This window comes from Rhinolophus hipposideros (assembly GCF_964194185.1).
Source record: "Rhinolophus hipposideros genome assembly, chromosome: 5".
In the NCBI taxonomy this organism is placed as follows: domain Eukaryota; kingdom Metazoa; phylum Chordata; class Mammalia; order Chiroptera; family Rhinolophidae; genus Rhinolophus; species Rhinolophus hipposideros.
The window spans coordinates 41,822,523-41,841,889 of record NC_138051.1 but is presented as its reverse complement, the minus strand read 5'-3'; positions in this window follow the sequence as shown (position 1 = coordinate 41,841,889).

The window sequence follows — 19,367 nt, the reverse complement described above, 5'->3', positions numbered from 1 at the left end:
CTTCTGTTACTGGGACTGTAATAAGCACTCTTTCTTCCGGTGTAGCAGATATGCCTGGATCAACTGTAGAGACAAGAGCTGGGCCTTTCACCCGGAGGTTTCTCCTCGGAGGTTTCTCCTCAGAATAAACGCAGTGGGCTGAAGCCTTACTTGTCCTTAGACTGCTGTGGAACATCTTATTCTCTTTGAAAAGCACTCCTTTACCACTTGTTTGGGGCCATGTGAAGTAGTTCGTGTGTTCTAAGTATGATAGAAGGATGATTAAGGAATGTAAATAAATTCTCTTCTGGGTAGGGAAAAAGACCTCTTCTCCTAGAAGCTGGAGGTTTATCCCTCAAAGTTATTCAATGTAGAGTTGAATTCCTTCTATTTAGGGAAATATCTGGTAGAAAAGTGTAGCAGCATCTAGGGTTTTTCAGTCTTTTTAGTAACAAAATAGTCAGGAGCTCTGGTCTGACCTCACATGGCTGTCAGGAGGTTGACATTACCCTGGAAGGTCATGAAAACTAGTATTGGACAGTGGGGATGGTATGAGGAAAGGAATTGGACGCACTGGAGTAATCACCAATTCCAGAGCATAAGTGTGTCTTGGAAAAACACAAAATAGAGAGAGAAGGGTCTTAAAACATGGCTGTAAAAAGGTTTAAATGCTGAACATCCATTCCTGTGCCTCAAAACCAACAATAGCATCTTGTTAGGCAGGTAGTTTTAGTGAGTACCTGATAATAGTTGCGTGGTTTCCATCTACTACCTTTCTCCCATTTTTCCTTTACACCCTTCTTCTAGTTACTGCCATTATTGTTTTATTCTCAACCCTAGAGCACCACTGTCGTTTAACTATCCCACCAAGCTTACTCTACTTCTGTTTCTTCCTCATACCTACGCCACATCATCCAACACCCTTAGCATCGGGGGAGGGGGCCCTGAGGTGGAGGCCTTCCAAAAGAGACAAAGTCACTTGTGAGAAGATTGCCTCCTTCAGAACTATAACAAAAATAACAGTTGAATGTTGCTGGAAATTCCTGATACCTAGCCCATTCAGCTGGTCCCCTCAATAGATGCTAATTCATCACTTTCTGGTGTAGTGGCTCAGTGGGTGCTGACACCTTGAGTAGGGCCTTGAAGTAGAATTAGGATTGGAAACTTTAATTTAACGATTATGGCTTTTCAAATTAGGACCATTCAAATTCAGGAAAAAAACAGAAGTTGTTAGAGTCCAAGACCTCTTCCTGATAAGGTTTGGACCATATGGCACTCTGGCCCTGGGCCACAACCTTTCCTGTTCTGTAATGCTGCTATCATGTTCTAAAATCTGTCTGTCACAAAACAGAGCAAGGATTCCCAGTATAGACTCAATGTGGCCTGGGTAACAGAAAAGACCTGTCTGCTTCTTATTTGGGGAATATTTAACTCTTTCATCCTCATTTGCATTGGATTTAGTTCATCATTAACTTATTGAGATCTTAGATTTGGGTTTGTTGTTGTGGAGTCTAAACTAAATATCTGGACAAGGTCACCTACATTCACTAGCTCAAAATCAATAGCCTGGTGTTTTTTTTGTCTAAGATCCTATCACTTTCCCTATACTTTCTGTCCATGTTATCCAAATATACAACAATCTCCCAGTCAAGAAAATGCTATTAGAGGCCATGTGTTAGACAGTGAGTCTTGCTAACGACACTGAAGAGTCCAAAGTATGGCACTCTATATCAAAGTGTCCCAAACTAGAATACTATCCTTCTCTTCAGGTTTTTAAATGAGGACAGTTCCAATGCTTCAATTATTCTAAGCAAATGGTCTAGAAAAGCATGTGGTCATCCCTCGTGGCCCCAGCCAGTGCTATCATTAGGCAGGGCTTATGAATGAAAGGTTTAGGTAGAACCTTTGTACTTGATTCTTTGACTTGCCTCAGTACTAAGAGAACTTAGATGACTTAAAAGAAGACAGCTGCTCAATTGATTTGAGATACCCTGGGGCCCTCTTAGGGAAAGCAACAATCCATTTATACTGGCATGACATTTGACTCACCTTTGGAAGCAGTAGAGTATGGTGTTAAGAATAAGAGTTCAGGAATCAAATAGTCAAAGTTGAAATTTTAGCTCCATGGTTTGAAGAAGGTTACATAGCATAACTTAACCTTTCTGCCTCAACTTCCTCTTCCTCCAAATGGAGGTAATAGTACCTAGTATCTAGACTTAAGATTAATGAGATAATTCTTATGTCTTTTGCCTATAATAAAAGAGTCATCACATTCGCTAGGTACTATTAGTGCTGAGTCTAGCAAGTGTTATGTTTGACAAACCAACAGATTCATATACTTTCTTAGTTTGATCCTACAAAGGCTTGGGTATCCAGATGAAATCCAACATCACATAACTTAAGAGAGTCAGTACACATCCAATCAAATGTGACTGTGGAGAGTGAGGGAGTATGTATAGTTCTGACTTATATTATCTTTTGGAGTACTTTCTGATGGCAGATATGCAAGAGAATTAAGTAATGCTCAAATTTCTTTGTAACATGAGATCAGGTGAAAACATATCATCTTGGGCAGTGGGGTTGGGACCCAGGCTTTCCCTTGTTCCTGAGGAGCCTTTTTGCTGGAACTGAAGGTAAAAGAAAATTTCTCTGTCGTAGACAAACGTCAAGAAGCTACTAAGAAACCCCATCAGTCATACTGAAATGTAATATAGAAGGCTACATGTTTCCATGCTAAGATTTTAGAATTTCTCAGGAGTTGTCTTTGATAGGATGAAATAACTTGGCCACAGATATCTAGCTGCTCAAAGAGAAGGTGTCATTATATATGGAACAGATGGTTAGGGAAAAGTTGCTGCAAGTTCAAGGAACCAAAGTTGACCTATTGGATGACAGCTAAAAGCCAAGCTATTTTTCCTTGTATGTAATATTTGCAACACTTGGTATGTTTTTCTGTATATAGGGTATACAACAAACCAATGAGTCTAACATCCAAATCAACATTTCAGATATCTTTTATATTCCTGTTTTTCATCCCTACCCATGCCTCTGCTTCATCCTCACATTCCACCTGATAACCATTCTCTGAATTATTTACTTTTAAAATAACTATTACCTATAAGCCTTAATACATCTAGCTTTGCTTATTTCTTTACTTGCTAAAATTGTCATGGTGTAGAGTCATCTGGGACTTGTTTTTCTTTCATTTGACATTGTTTAAGACTACTTTGTGTACTTTTGCCTACATGTGAAGTTAGTTCATTTTCACTGATATGTAACATTCCTCCAATATTTTTTCTTCTGGCATTTGATAAGTACTTCAGTTAGTTTCCTGATAGAAACAGTGTAATTCTGAGTAGAAAAAAAGTCTGACTACTTAGTTCTGAAGGGAAAGCAAGTCCTGCCAAGCAGTTTTGCCCTTCTTTGTAACATTTTCCCACCAAAGAAGAACAAAAACCACTCAGCTCTGCTAGAGCTGAGGATATTTTTCTTTTCTTAGGCAGCTATTTGATATGAACTTTTGGAATACACCTTGGAAGCTGTAGCTGTAATTCTATATGACTCCAACTAGTCTGGCCAAGACTTGAAGACCTAACATGATCTGTACCAACGTTAATTACAATATGAATTGGGAACCTACCAAGTCAGAGTCCGACAAAAGTGTGAATAGCCTTGAAGGGAAAGCAGGGAGGAGGCCATAAAATTATATATTGTTCAGTTTGCCCTGAATACTGCCTCAAAGTTCTTTGTTAAATCAAAGCAGGCCAAATAAAAATCTATTATGTTAATAGCCAAGCCAGTTCACCTCAAAGAGTGCTACCTTATATGGTCTGGTATACTTCTTGGAAGGCCGAAGCTAATCTTTGAGCTCTTTCCATGTCACACCTTGGCCACTTTAGAATGGTGGTAGCAGAGGTAATAGTATATTAAGAAAGTTGAGTCCTTTTACAGTGGAAGAGACTGGTTTGGATGGAGAGGGTAGAGTTGTGTGCTAATTCAGTTGCAAATGTTTCCTTTATGGGAAAATTTCAGTCACTCTGGTACTAAATGTGTAAATTACCTCTGGCTGTCTTGCAATAAGAGATTTTTCCTTTTATGTCAGTTATGTAGATATCATAAAAGAGTGAACTGATACATTTAATTTAAAAATGGCTTTTTGATGTTACATGATACCATATTTTGGACTACCTAGATCTCTAAGGTTTAGAGAAGTGTATAATTCAATAAATTCATCCAAATTAGGTATATGCAACTTGAATACTGAGTCAGCATTTCAGCCAATGTCTGTGCCATCTGCATATACCGTATTAACCAACAGATGAATTAGAACCCATATGAACCAACACATGTAGATTCTCCCTCTCTCCCTACCCCTAAAAGTATTTTATTCTTTTGGGGTGTAATATATTCTGGTTGAAGTCATTTCTGGGGATTCAGTTTTAACATTAACTCTCGCATGCCAGCCCCAATGTGGATATGCCTAAAACACCTCAAACTACTGATTTTACAAGATTAAATCTAATGGTGACTAAAGACATCTGTTTGCCACACACCACAATACGTATTCTTTTAATTGTCTCCTTTAATCATTTCTCTTTTTTTAATTATTTTATTGGGGTGACAATTGGTAGTAAAGTTACATAGATTTCAGGTGTACAATTCTGTAATACATGATGTATATCTCACATTGTGTGTTCACCACCCAGAGACAGTTCTCTTTCCATCACCATATATTAGACCCAGTTTATCCTCTTCTAGAGCTCCCCACTCCTCCCTTACCCTCTGGTAACCCCTAAACTATTGTCTCTGTCTGAGTTTTTATTCTTTCAGTTGTTTGTGTTGACCTTTTGTGATTTTCAGTTTTATATACCACATATCAGTGAAATCATAGGGTTCTCTACTTTTTCTGTCTGACTTATTTCGCTTAGCATTATAATCTCAACATCCATCCATGTTGTCACAAATGGTACTATTTCATCTATTTTTACCACCGAATAGTATTCCATTGTGTATATATACCACAACTTCTTTATCCATTCCTCTATCGAAGGACATTTTGGTTGTTTCCATGTCTTGACCATCATAAATAAAGCTGCAATGAACGTTGGAGCACACATGTCATTATGGATAAATGTTTTCAGATTTTTTGGGGTAGATATCCAGGAGAGGGATTGTTGGGTCATATGGTAATTCTAGTCTTAATTTTTTGAGGAACTTCCACACTGCCTTCCATAATGGCTGCACCAATCTGTATTCCCAGCAACAGTATATGAGGGTTCCTTTTTCTCCACAGCCTCTCCAACACTTGGTACTATTTGTCTTGTTGATGATAGCCATTCTGACTGGGGTGAGGTGATATCTCATGTGGTTTTTATTGGCATTTCTCTGATGATTAGTGATGTTGAGCATTTTTTTCATAAGTCTATTTGTCATGTGTATGTCCTCTTTGGAGAAATGTCTCTTCAGGTCGTCTGCTCATTTTTCAATTTGGTTCTTTGATTTTTTGTTGTTGAGTTGTATGAGTTCCTTGAATATTTTAGATATTAGCCCCTTATCAGAAGAGTTGTTTGCAAAAATCTTTTCCCATTCAGTTGGTTACCTCTTTATTTTGTCGATGGTTTCTTTTGCTGTGCAAAAGCTTTTAAGTTTCATATAGTCTCATTCATTTATTTTAGCTTTTACTTCCCTTGCCTTTGGAGTCAACTTCATAAAACGCTCTTTGAACCAAGGTCCATAAGTTTAGTACCTACGTTTTCTTCTATGCAGTTTATTGTTTCACATCTTATGCTTAGGTCTTCAATCCATCTTGAATTAATTTTGGTACCACGTGACAGATAGCAGTCCAGTTTCATGCTTTTGCACATGGCTTTCCAATTCTTCCAGCACCATATTTTGAAGAGGCTGTCTTTTCTCCATTGTATGTTTTTGGCTTGTTTGTCACAGATTATCTGTCCGTATTTATGTGGGTTTATTTCTAGGTTCTCAATTCTATTCTGTTGATCTGTGTGTCTGTTTTTCTGCCAATACCATACTGTTTTTATTATTGTTGCCCTGTAGTACAAGCTGAAGTCAGGGAATGTGATACCTCCAGCATTGTTCTTTTTCCTTAGGATTGTTTTGGCTATTCGGGGTCTTTTGTGGTTCCAAACGAATCTGATGCTTTTTTGTTCTATTTCTTTAAAAAATGCCATTGGGATTTTGATGGGGATTGCATTAAATCTGTATATGGCTTTGGGTAATATGGCCATTTTAACTATGTTGATTCTTCCAATCCATGAGCACGGAATGTCTTTCCATTTCTTTGTGTCTTCTTCAGTTTCTTTTAAAAATGTCTTATAGTTTTTAGCATATAGGTCTTTCACATCCTTGGTTAAGTTTGTTCCTAGGTATTTTATTCTTTTTGTTGCAACTGCAAAAGGAATTGTTTTTTGTTTTTTGTTTTTTTTTCTATTTCTTTTCCTGAGATTTCATTGTTAGTATATAGGAATGCAATAGACTTTTGCATGTTGATTTTGTAGCCAGCAACTTTACTGTATTCGTTGATTGTTTCTAACAGCTTTTTGGTGGAGTCTTTAGGGTTTTCTATATACAGCATCATGTCAGCTGCAAAGAGTGATAATTTAACTTCTTCATTCCCTGTTTGGATGCATTTTATTTCTTTCTCTTGCCTGATTGCTCTGGCGAGGACTTCCAACACTATATTGAAAGCAGAGGTGATAGGGGACAGCCCTGTCGTGTTCCTGAATGTAAAGCAAAGGGCTTCAGTTTTTCACTGTTAATTATGAGACTAGCTGAGGGCTTGTCATATATGGCCTTTATTATGTTAAAGTATTTTCCTTCTATACCTATGTTATTAAGTATTTTAAACATAAATGGATGTTGTATCTTGTCAAATTCTTATTCTGCATCAATTGATATAATCATATGATTTTTGTCCTTTATTTTGTTTATGTGATATAACACATTGATGGATTTTCACATGTTGAACCATAGTTGTATCCGTGAAATGAACCCCACTTGGTTGTAATGAGTAATCTTTTTAATGCATTGTTGCATTCGATTTGCTAGAATTTTGTTTAGGATTTTAGCATCTGTATTCATCAGAGATATAGGTCTGTAGTTTTCTTTTTTTGTGTTATCCTTACCAGGTTTTGGTATTAAGGTAATGTTGGCCTCATAAAATGAGTTAGGGAGTATTGTCTCTTCTTCAGTTTTTTGGAAGAGTTTGAGTAGAACAGGTATTAGATCTTCTTTGAAGGTTTGGTAGAGTTCACTAGTGAAACAATCTGGTCCCGGAATTTTGCTTTTAGGAAGGTTTTGGATGACTGATTCAATTTCCTGACTGGTGATTGGTCTATTTAGATTTTCCAGTTCTTTGATTCAGCCGAGGAATACTATATGTTTCTAAGAACCTGTCATTTCTTCTAAGTTATTAAATATGGTTGCATATAGTCCTTCATAGTATTCTGGCATGATCCTTTGTATTTCTATAGCATCTGTGACAACTGCCCCTCTTTCATTTCTGATTTTGTTTATTAGTGTCTTTTCTTATTTTATCTTAGTGAATCTTGCCAAGGGTTTGTCAATTTTATTAATCTTTTCAAAGAAACAGCCCTTTGTCACGTTAATTTTTTTTTTAATTAATTTTATTGGGGTGACAATTGTTAGTAAATTTACATAGATTTCAGGTGTACAATTCTGTATTACATTGTCTATAAATCCCATTGTGTGTTCACCACCCAGAGTCAGTTCTCCTTCCATCACCATATATTTGATCCCCCTTACCCTCATCACCCTCCCCCCACCCCCTTACCCTCTGGTAACCACTAAATTATTGTCTGTGTCTATGAGTTTTTGTTTCTCATTTGTTTGTCTTGTTCTTTTTGGTTTATATACCACATATCAGTGAAATCATAGGGTTCTCTGCTTTTTCTGTCTGACTTATTTCACTTAGCATTATTCTCTCGAGATCCATCCATGTTGTCACAAATGCTCCTATATCATCTTTCCTTAACGCCGAATAGTATTCCATTGTGTATATGTACCACAACTTCTTTATCCATTCATCTATCGAAGGACATTTTGGTTGTTTCCATGTCTTGGCCACCGTAAACAAAGCTGCAATGAACATTGGCGTACACGTGTCTCTATAGAGAAATGCTTTTATATTTTTTGGGTAGATACCCAGGAGAGCGATTGCTGGGTCATATGGTAATTCTATTCGTAATTTCTTGAGGAACCTCCACACTGCCTTCCATAGCGGCTGCACCAGTCTGCATTCCCACCAACAGTGTATGAGAGTTCCTTTTTCTCCACAGCCTCTCCAACACTTGTTACTATTTGTTTTGTTGATGAAAGCCATTCTGACTGGGGTGAGGTGATATCTCATTGTGGTTTTCATTTGCATTTCTCTGATGATTAGCGATGTTGAGCATTTTTTCATATGTCTATTTGCCATTTGTATATCCTCTTTGGAGAAATGTCTCCTCAGGTCCTCTGTCCATTTTTCAATTGGGTTGTTTGTTTTTTTGTTGTTGAGTTTCATGAGTTCCTTGTATATTTTGGATATTAGCCCCTTATCAGAGGAACTGTTTGCGAAAATCTTCTCCCATTCAGTTGGTTGCCTCATTATTTTGTCAATAGTTTCTTTTGCTGTGCAGAAGCTTTTCAGTTTCATATAATCCCATTTGTTTTATTTTAGTTTTTACTTCCATTGCCTTTGGAGTCAAATTCATAAAATGCTCTTTGAACCCAAGGTCAATAAGTTTAGTACCTATGTTTTCTTCAATGCAGTTTATTGTGTCAGGTCTTATGCTTAAGTCTTTGATCCATTTTGAATTAATTTTGGTACATGGTGACAGATAGCAGTCCAGTTTCATTCTTTTGCACGTAGCTATCCAATTCTGCCAGCACCATTTATTGAAGAGGCTGTCTTTCCTCCATTGTATGTTTTTAGCTTCTTTGTCAAAAATTATCTGTCCATATTTATGTGGTTTTATTTCTGGGTTCTCAATTCTATTCCATTGGTCTATGTGTCTGTTTTTCCGCCAATACCAAGCTGTTTTGATTATTATAGCCCTGTAGTACAAGGAAAAATCAGGGAGTGTGATACCTCCAGTATTGTTCTTTTTTTTTAATATTGCTTTGGCTATTCGGGGTCTTTTGTGGTTCCAAACAAATCTGATGATTTTTTGTTCTATTTCTTTAAAAAATGCCATTGGGATTTTAATGGGGATTGCATTAAATCTGTATATGGCTTTGGGTAATATGGCCATTTTAACTATGTTGATTCTTCCAATCCATGAGCACGGAATGTCTTTCCATTTCTTTGTGTCTTCTTCAATTTCTTTCAAAAATGTCTTATAGTTTTCAGCATATAAATCATTCACATCCTTGGTTAAGTTTATTCCTAGGTATTTTATTCTTTTTGCTGCAATTGCAAAAGGAATTGTTTTTTCTATCTCTTTTTCTGAGATTTCATTGTTGGTATATAGGAAAGCAATGGACTTTTGTACGTTGATTTTGTAGCCAGCAACTTTACTGTATTCATTGATTGTTTCTAATAGCTTTTTGGTGGAGTCTTTAGGGTTTTCTATATATAGCATCATGTCATCTGCAAAGAGTGACAATTTAACTTCTTCATTCCCAATTTGGATGCCTTTTATTTCTTTCTCTTGCCTGATAGCTCTGGCGAGGACTTCCAACACTATGTTGAAAAGCAGAGGTGATAGGGGACAACCTTGTCGTGTTCCTGAACGTAGAGCAAAGGGCTTCAGCTTTTCACCATTAATTATGAGATTAGCTGAGGGCTTGTCGTATATGGCCTTTATTATGTTGAGGTATTTTCCTTCTATACCAATTTTAGTAAGTGTTTTAATCATAAATGGATGTTGTATCTTATCAAATGCTTTTTCTGCATCAATTGATAGAATCATATGATTTTTGTCCTTTATTTTGTTTATGTGATGTATCACATTGATGGATTTGCGAATGTTGAACCATCCTTGTGCCCCGGGGATGAACCCCACTTGGTCATGATGAATAATCTTTTTAATGCATTGTTGTATTCGATTTGCTAGAATTTTGTTTAGGATTTTAGCATCTGTATTCATCAGAGATATAGGTCTGTAGTTTTCTTTTTTTGTGTTGTCCTTACCAGGTTTTGGTATCAGGGTAATGTTGGCCTCATAAAATGAGTTAGGGAGTACTGACTGTTCTTCAATTTTTTGGAAGAGTTTGAGCAGGATTGGTATTAGATCCTCTTTGAAGGTTTGGTAGAATTCACTGGTGAAGCCATCTGGTCCAGGACTTTTGATTTTGGGAAGGTTTTGGATGACTGATTCAATTTCGTTACTGGTGATCGGCCTATTAAGATTTTCCAGTTCTTCATGATTCAGCCTTGGAAGGCTATATGTTTCTAAGAACTTGTCCATTTCTTCTAAGTTATTAAATTTGGTGGCATATAGTCCTTCATAGTATTCTTGGATAATCCTTTGTATTTCTGTGGTGTCCGTGATAACTTCCCCTTTTTCATTTCTGATTTTGTTAATTAGTGTCTTCTCTCTTTTTATCTTAGTGAGTCTAGCCAAGGGTTTGTCGATTTTGTTAATCTTTTCAAAGAACCAGCTTTTTGTCACATTAATTTTTTCTATTGTCTTTTTGTTCTCTATTTCATTTAGTTCTGCTCTGATTTTTGTTATTTCCTTTCTTCTGCTGACCTTGGGTTTCGCTTGTTCTTCTTTTTCTAGTTTTTTAAGGTGTAACATGAGGTTATTTATTTGGGATTTTTCTTGTTTCTTGAGATAGGCCTGTAATGATATAAATTTCCCTCTTAAAACTGCTTTCGCGGCATCCCAAAAATTTTGGTAGGATGTATTTTCATTGTCATTTGTTTCTATGTATCTTTTGAGCTCTCCTCTAATTTCTTCTTTGACCCAATCGTTCTTTAAAAGTATGTTGTTTAATCTCCATGTATTTGTGTTTTTTCCTGCTTTCTTTTTGCAGTTGATATCCAATTTCAAAGCTTTGTGATCAGAGAATATTCTTGGTATGATTTCAATCTTCTTAAATTTGCTGAGGCTGATTTTGTGTCCCAATATATGGTCTATCCTTGAGAATGTTCCATGTACACTAGAAAAGAATGTATAGTCTGATGTTTTAGGATGAAGTGCTCTATATATGTCAATTATGTCCAATTCATCTAATGTGTCATTTAGGGCTGCGATTTCATTATTTATCTTCTGTTTGGATGATCTATCCATAGCTGTCAATGATGTATTTAAGTCCCCTAGTATAATTGTGTTTTGGTCATTTTCTCCCTTTAGTTCTGTTAGTAGTTGCTTGGTATATTTCGGTGCTCCCTGATTGGGGGCATAAATATTGATGACTGTTATGTCTTCTTGTTGTATAGTCCCCTTTACCATTATGAAATGTCCATCTTTGTCTCTTGTTATCTTTTTCACCCTGAAGTCTGTTTCATCGGAAATCATTATGGCAACACCTGATTTTCTCTGGGTACCATTTGCTTGGAGTGTCAATTTCCACCCTTTCACTTTGAGTCTATGCTTGTCCTTGTAGCTGAGATGTGTCTCTTGTAGGCAGCATATGGTTGGGTTTAGTTTTTTGATCCAATCTGCTACTCTGTGTCTCTTTATTGGTGAGTTCAGTCCATTTACATTTAGGGTGATTATTGATATGTGAGGATTTCCTGTCATTCTGTCTTTAGTTTTCTGGTAAGGCTGTGTCTCCATTGTTTCTTTGCCTTTTTGTTGTTGTCTGTTATTTCTGTGTGGTGGTATTCTATGATGTTTCCCTCTGTTTCTTCTTTTATTACAGTATATATTTCAGATTTGGATGTTTTTTGAGTGGTTACCCTTGAGTTTATGTAAAAGAAAGTTTGATATTTAGAGTATTCCAGTTTCTTCAGTACGCTTACTTTCTCTATTCCCATATTCCAGTTCAGGCCTTTACGCTCCCCCTTTTTATGTTTCGGTTGCCACAAGTTGTCCCTGTTGATGGTGGTCTAATAGCCTCCTTTAGTATTTCTTGTAGTGCAGGTCGTGTATTAGAAAATTCCCTCAGCTTCTGGATGTCTGGAAAGGTCTTTATTCCTCCTTCATATCTAAAGGAGATCTTTGCTGGATATATTATTCTTGGCTCATGATTTCTCTCTTTCAATAGTTTGAATATTTGGTTCCATTCCCTCCTAGCTTGTAGAGTTTCTGCTGAAAAATCTGATGATAATCTAATGGGCTTTCCTTTGTAAGTTACCGTCTTCTTTTCCCTGGCTGCCTTGAGGATTCTTTCTTTGTCATTGATTTTAGACAGCTTCAATACAATGTGCCTTGGTGAAGGCCTGTTGGGATTGAGGTAATTAGGTGTTCTATTTGCTTCTTGGATTCGAGGATCCAGTTCTGTCCACAAGTTTGGGAAGTTCTCATCGACGATTTGTTTGAATATATTCTCTGTTCCCTTCCCTCTTTCTTCTCCTTCTGGTATGCCCATTATTCTTATATTGCTCTTTCTGATGGAGTCAGAAAGTTCTTGTAGAGTTCTTTCATTTCTTTTAAGTCTCAAGTCTCTTTCTTCTTCCCTCTGTGTAAATTCCAGGTTCCTATCTTCGATGTCACTGATTCTTTCCTCCATCTGGTCAACTCTACTACCTAAGCTGGATATTTTATTGTTAATTTCTTCTATTGAGTTCTTAATCTCCAGAAATTCTATTTGGTTCTTTTTCAAGATTTCAATCTCTTTTGTAAAATGCTCATGGTGTTCTTTGATTGTGTTTCTGAGTTCATTAAACTGCCTTTCTGTGTTTTCTTGCATCTCGTTCAGTTTTTTCAGAATTGCGATCTTGAATTCTCTGTCATTTAAATCACAAAGGTCCATATCTCTAAGTTCCTTTTCTGGAGACTTTTCACTTTCTTTCTGAGCTATCTTGTTGCCTTGGTTATTCATGGCAATCACTGATTTACTATTTCTCTTCCTAGACATCTACAGGAGTGTCTTCTGCAACAGGTTGATAGGTATGCGAAGAGCTTTTGGAGTTCCAAAGCTCTTTCTGCACCAGATTCAGAGCCCGTTTGTTTCAGCAGTTCTGTTTACTCCTGCAGGGATCCGCCCAGATAGGTGGGGCCAGGGGCGGGGTGAGTTGTGAGAGGTGGCCCAGAGCAATGGAGGCGACCACCACCACAGCCAGTCCTGCTTCCACAGCTCCCTCCCCTTTGCCGGAACTAGTTGAGCTGCGAATCTGTATCTGCGGTCCACAGTTCTCAGAGCAGCAAATATTCTGTCCTTTGATCCGACACTGCTACTTTATCGCTTCTAGCACCGGGCAAGTGGGGGCGGGGCGAGCTCTGGGAGGGTAGGGAGGGGGCGGCTAGTCTCCGTGCCTAAGGCTTCCGTTCTCCGCTCGGCAGTGAGGGCTTAAAGCACCGATTTCAGCCCTCTTCCCTCAGTCTTTGCTCCGAGGTCTGCCGTGAGCGAGCGTTGGGTTCAGCGGTTTTGTATGCTGCCCCCTCAGCCCTGTGGGCCATAAGCGGAGCCCTAGCAGTCCGAGTCCTTCCCTCTCCCGCAGCAGCGGTAGTTCCCGGGAGCAGCGGGCTCCGAGCACTGAGCTAGGTCTGTGTCCTGCGCCCGCGCAGCTCCGTCTCCGCACTTCTCCTCTCCCTCCTCCCCCGCTCGCGCGATTCACCCACCTGGAGGTGAATTCAGTAGTCGGCCTCTTCGTCTTCCCTGTCTGCTGTGCAAGGAGTCCTTTGTGGAGTTGTTGTTGTCCGATTCGTTGTAACTTCCAGGGGATCGTTACAGAGGCTCACCTCACGCCGCCATTTTTCTCCTCTATATCACGTTAATTTTTTTATTGTCTTTTTGTTCTCTATTTCATTTAGTTCTGCTCTGATTTGTATTATTTCCTTTCTTCTGCTGACTTTGGGTTTCATTTGTTCTTTTTCTAGTTCTTTAAGGTGTAACGTGAGGTTATTTATCTGGATTTTTTCTTATTTCTTGAGATAGGCCTGTAATGATATAAATTTCCCTCTTAAAAATGCTTTTGCTGCATCCCAAAAATTTTGGTAGGATGTATTTTCATTGTCATTTGTTTCTATGTATCTTTTGATCTCTCCTCTTATTTCTTCTTTTACCCGGTCATTCTTTAAAAGTATGTTGTTTGATCACATATTTGTATTGTAATTTGTCCTGCTTACTTTTTACAGTTGATATCCAATTTCAAAGACTTGTGATCAGAGAATATGCTTGGTATGATTTCAATCTTCTTAAATTTGCTGAGACTAGTTTTATGTCCCAATATGTAATCTATGCTTGAGAATGTTCCATGTACAACAACAAAAAAATGTATAATCTGATGTTCTAGGATGAAATAATTTATAAATGTCAATTACATCCATTTAATCTAATGTGTCATTTAGGGTTCCTATTCCTTTATTTATTTATTTTTTTTTTTGGATGATCTATCCATAGCTGTCAATGATGTATTTAGGTCCTGTACTATAATTGTGTTTTGGTCAATTTCTCCCTTTAGTTCTGTTAGTAGTTGCTTGATATATTTCGGTGCTCCCTGATTGGGAGCATAAGTATTGATGACAGTTATGTCTTTTTGTTGTATAATCCCCCTTATCATTATGAAATATCCATCTTTGTATCTTGTTACCTTTTTTATCCTTAATCTGTTTCATCTGATATCAGTGTGGATACACATGATTTCCTCTGGATGCCATTTGCTTGGAGTGTCAATTTTCACCCTTTCACTTTGAGTCTATATTTGTCCTTATAGCTGCGATGTGTCTCTGGAGGCAACATATGGTTGGGTTTAGTTTTTTGATCTAATCTGCTACTCTGTACCATTTTATTGTGAGTTCAGTCAATTACATTTAGGTTGATTATTTATGAGTGAGGATTTCCTATCATTCTATCTTTGGTTTTCTGGTAAGACTGTGTCTCCGTTGTTTCTTTGCCTTTTTGTTGTTGTCTGTTATTTTTGTTTGGTGGTATTCTATGATTTTTAGCTCTGTTTCTTCCTTTATTACATTGTATAATTTAGTTCTGGATTTTTTTATGAGTGGTTACCATTAAGGTTATATAAAAGAAAGTTTGATATTTAGAGTATTGCATTTTCTTCAGCATGCTTACTTTCTCCATTCCCATATTCCAGTTAAGGCCTTTATTCTCCCCCCTTTTATGTTTTGGCTGTCACAAATTATCCCTATTTATGCTGGTCGAATAGCCTCCTTCAGTATTTCTTGTAGTTCAGGTCATGTGTTAGAAAATTCCCTCAGCTTCTGTATGTCTGGAAAGATCTTTATTCCTCCTTCATGTCTAAAGGATATCTTTGTTGGGTATATTTTTCTCGGCTCATAATTTCTCTCTTTCAATAGTTTGAATATTTGGTTCTACTCCCTCCTGGCATGTAGAGTTTCTGCTGAAAAATCTGATGATAATCTAATGGGCTTTCCTTTGTAGGTTACCGTCTTCTTTTCCCTGGCTGCCTTGAGGATTTTTTCTTTGGCGTTGATTTTAGACAGCCTCAATACAATGTGCCTTGGAGAAGGCCCGTTGGGGTTGAGGTAATTAGGTATTCTATTTGCTTCTTGGATTCGAGGATCCAGTTCTTTCCACAGATTTGGGAAGTTCTCATTGACTATTTGTTTGAATATACTCTGTTCCTTTCTCTCTTTCTTCCTCTTCTGGTATATCAATTTTTCTTATATTGCTCTTTCTGATGGAGTCAGAAAATTCTTATAAAGTTCTGTCATTTCTTTTAAGACTCAAGTCTCTTCTTCCATCCATGTCATTTCCAGATTTCTATCTTCAATGTCACAGATTCTTTCCTCATCTGGTCAACTCTACTACCTAAGCTTGCTATTTCATTCTTCATTTCTTTTATTGACTTCGTAATCTTCAGAAATTCTATTTGGTTCTTTTTTAAAATTTCAATTTTTTGGTAAAATGTTCATTTTGTTCTTTGATTGTGTTTCTGAGTTCATTAAACTGCCTGTCAGTGTTTGCTTGCATCTTGTTGAGTTTATTCAGAACTATCCATTTATGCTCCCAATCAGGGAGCACCGAAATATATCAAGCAACTACTAACAGAACTAAAGGGAGAAATTGACCAAAACACAATTATAGTACAGGACCTAACTACATCATTGACAGCTATGGATAGAATTCAAGCAATCTTGAATTCTCTGTCATTTAAGTCACATATTTCCATGTCTTTAAGTTCATTTTCTGGAGACTTTTCTTTTTTTTTTTTTTTTTTTTTGAGTTGTCTTGTTACCTTGATTATTCATGGCAATTAATGATTTATTATTTCTCTTCCTAGACATCTACAGGAGTGGCTTCTGCAACAGGTTGATACGAAGATGTCTCTCTTTCGTTTTCCAGTAAGTGTTGGTTGAATGTTTTATTTTCCTTTCGACTGTAGCCTTTTATTCTCTCTCACACTGTAGTGTTATGTTTTCTCTGCACTATTCTGGCTTCTCACACAATGGGGTGATTCCCTGGAAGGTGGGCCTCTCCTCTGTGAACAGTTCACTTGGGTCATTCGGCACCGCCTCAGTGGAGGGATGTGGAGAGCTTCTGAAGTTCCAAAGCTCTTCCTGCACCAGATTCAGAGCCCATTTGTTTCAGCAGCTCTGTTTTCTGCTGTAGGGATCCACCCAGATAGGTAGGGATAGGGGCAGGGTGGGTTGTGAAAGGTGGCCCAGAGTAATGACCACAGAGAGTACTGCTTCCACAGCTCCCTCCTCTTTGCTGGACCTAGTGGGGCTGCAAGTCCGTGTCTGTGGACCACAGTTCTCAGAACTGCAAGTATTCTGTTCTTTTGATCTGACACTGCTACTGTTCTGCCTCTAGCACTGGGCAGGTGGGGGCGGGGTGAGCTCTGGGTGATAGGGAAGAGGCAGCTAGTCTCAGTGCCTATGGCTTACATTCTCTGCTGGACAGTGTGTGCTTAAACAACTCTCTTCAGCCTTCTTCCCTTAGTCTTTACTCCGAGGTCTCTGCCGTGAGTGTTGGGTTCAGCCGTTTTACATACTGTCCTCTCAGCCCTGTGGGCCATAAGCGGAGCCATAGCAGTCTGAGTTGTTCCCTTTCCCACAGCTGCAGTAGTTCTGGAATGCAGCAAGCTGAGAGCACCAAGCTAGGTCTGTGTCCTGCGCCTCCAGGGCCCCGTCTCCATTCGTGCAATTTTCCCACCTTTAGATGATTTCAGTAGTGCACCTCTTAGTTTTGCCTGTCTGCTGCGCAGGGAGTCCTTTTTGGAGTTATAGTTGTTCAATTTGTTGTAAATTCCAGGGAAGATTTCAAGAGGCTTACCTCATGCTGTCATTTTTATGACCTCCTTTAAATCATTTCAACAATGCATTGGAAGGTGGCACTTCCGGTTTATCATGGAGGAAACTAAAGTTTTATCATCAAAAGACCATTTTGTTAGCTTTGACTGTAATTGGTAAATTCTAGATTGGGGTATGCAGAGAGGGAACAGTGTGAAAGGTAAAATATGGATATGGGAAGGTGAAAGATATAAAGTTAATGCTTTCTTAATTACTCTGGCATTGGCTCTGTCATTAGGTTGAAGAATCTAGAATAAATGGGCTCATAAAGTAGACTCTCTGAAGTAAGGCAAAGATGGAGTTTAGAGTATACAATGTTTATTAGGGATTGACATCTGTGAAAGAAAGACTTGGAAGCAGGATTGGGCAGAGGGAAAATGTTTGTTGCAATACAGGGGCAACAAAGCCTTAGCCTACCTGGTGATGAAGCTCTCAAGCAAGTATTGCCTATCAGATGCATTCTACATTGGGACACATTAGCTGTGTCCCACTCAGTCTCCAACTATGGACTTCCCCAGGAAGGGCATGAGCTTGGGTGAGATAACGCTCAGCAATTAGGGCACGTCCTGAGGAAACTGACTGTTGGAGGCTGGCTGGGACCACACTCTGGATAGCTGCAGAAAGTCCTTCTTGGAAGAGGGATATGGGTGGCACCTCTCCACATCTACTCCAAATGGAATAGTGGATCCTCTTATCCCCCAAGAACAGGATTATACTGTCTAGTCATCTCAATTGACCATAGTCAACAGATGCCTACAGTGACTTTATTTTTGTACCAATGTGATCGAGTCTTAAAATTTTACTGAAGTAAATAACTGAGCAGAAAGGACCAATGTGAGGGAGAAACTAACAGAAGAGAATGTCATGATTAGAAGAGAGTCTTAGGTAGTGTTTTGTTCTTTGTAAGATTCCCTGAGCAAGATCAGATCTGTTTGTGTGGATGAAGCCCTTAATGCTTCAGCCTGAGGACAGAGTCCACTGGTGGAGAGGGGGTAATATCTGAGGCAACAAGCACCTCTAAGACAACAACAAATACCACAACAGTTATTGAAAGAGGCTATTTCAATGACTAAAATGTCAAGTGTAAAGAGTTTAAGCAAATATAATACAGTTTACTTGTATAATCCATACAGCAATTGAAGCATTTACTTTAAAACATGGTCTACAAGTCTATAAGACCCATTAATTGTCTTTCTAGTGTCCAGGACATATCTATGGCTGCAAGGATAATCTCTTAGGCAAAGTATCTTGGGTCTGTCTTTGAGGCATCTCATAAATATCAGCTGAAAAGATAAACCACATCCTTCAGGGTGTCAAAGACTCTCCAGATCATGATTGAACTTGAGACTCTGACAATAATAGCAAAACTAAAACTGGCAGACATTCTGGATTTACAAACCTTCCTGCTTTTCCCAGAGGCCTAGATCACCCAGTTAATAGAAAAGCATCAGCTTAAGTCAGTACAGCCTGCTTAACATATGCTCTCTTTCTAGAGTTTAATTCAGCACTACATTACTGAGCAAATGCCATATACCAAGTTCTGTGCTTGGCTTCATAGTCAAATTCTTTCTATAATGTAGCAGATATCCAATTCTCTAACGGCTGCAATGACCAAAGGAAGAGAAGCTGAAACTCTTACCAGGTAATCCATCTGACAGCTGGTTTGTCTTGCTTCAGACACCTTGGTAATTACAACATATTCTGTGCAAGTATATGAACACATACTGATGTCTAATAGTCTGGAGATGAGTGAAAGCAGATGACAACTACATTCTAAATAGGGATTTCTCAGTATATGAATAATACTACACAAAACCCTCTGACCTCCAATTTTGTTACCCTTTCCCATCATCAAGAGAGCAAATGAAGTACCTGTTTCCTGGATATAGTACAAGGAGTATCTGGGGCTCCTGAAAATAGCCTTAAAAGACAAGGGAGGAAAGAATGACACTTATCCCAGCCGTCAGTGCCTTAAAGCCATTAGGCTCCTTGTTCTGGACAGATCTTCCCCAGAGACTTGGTGAGGGGGGGATAGTC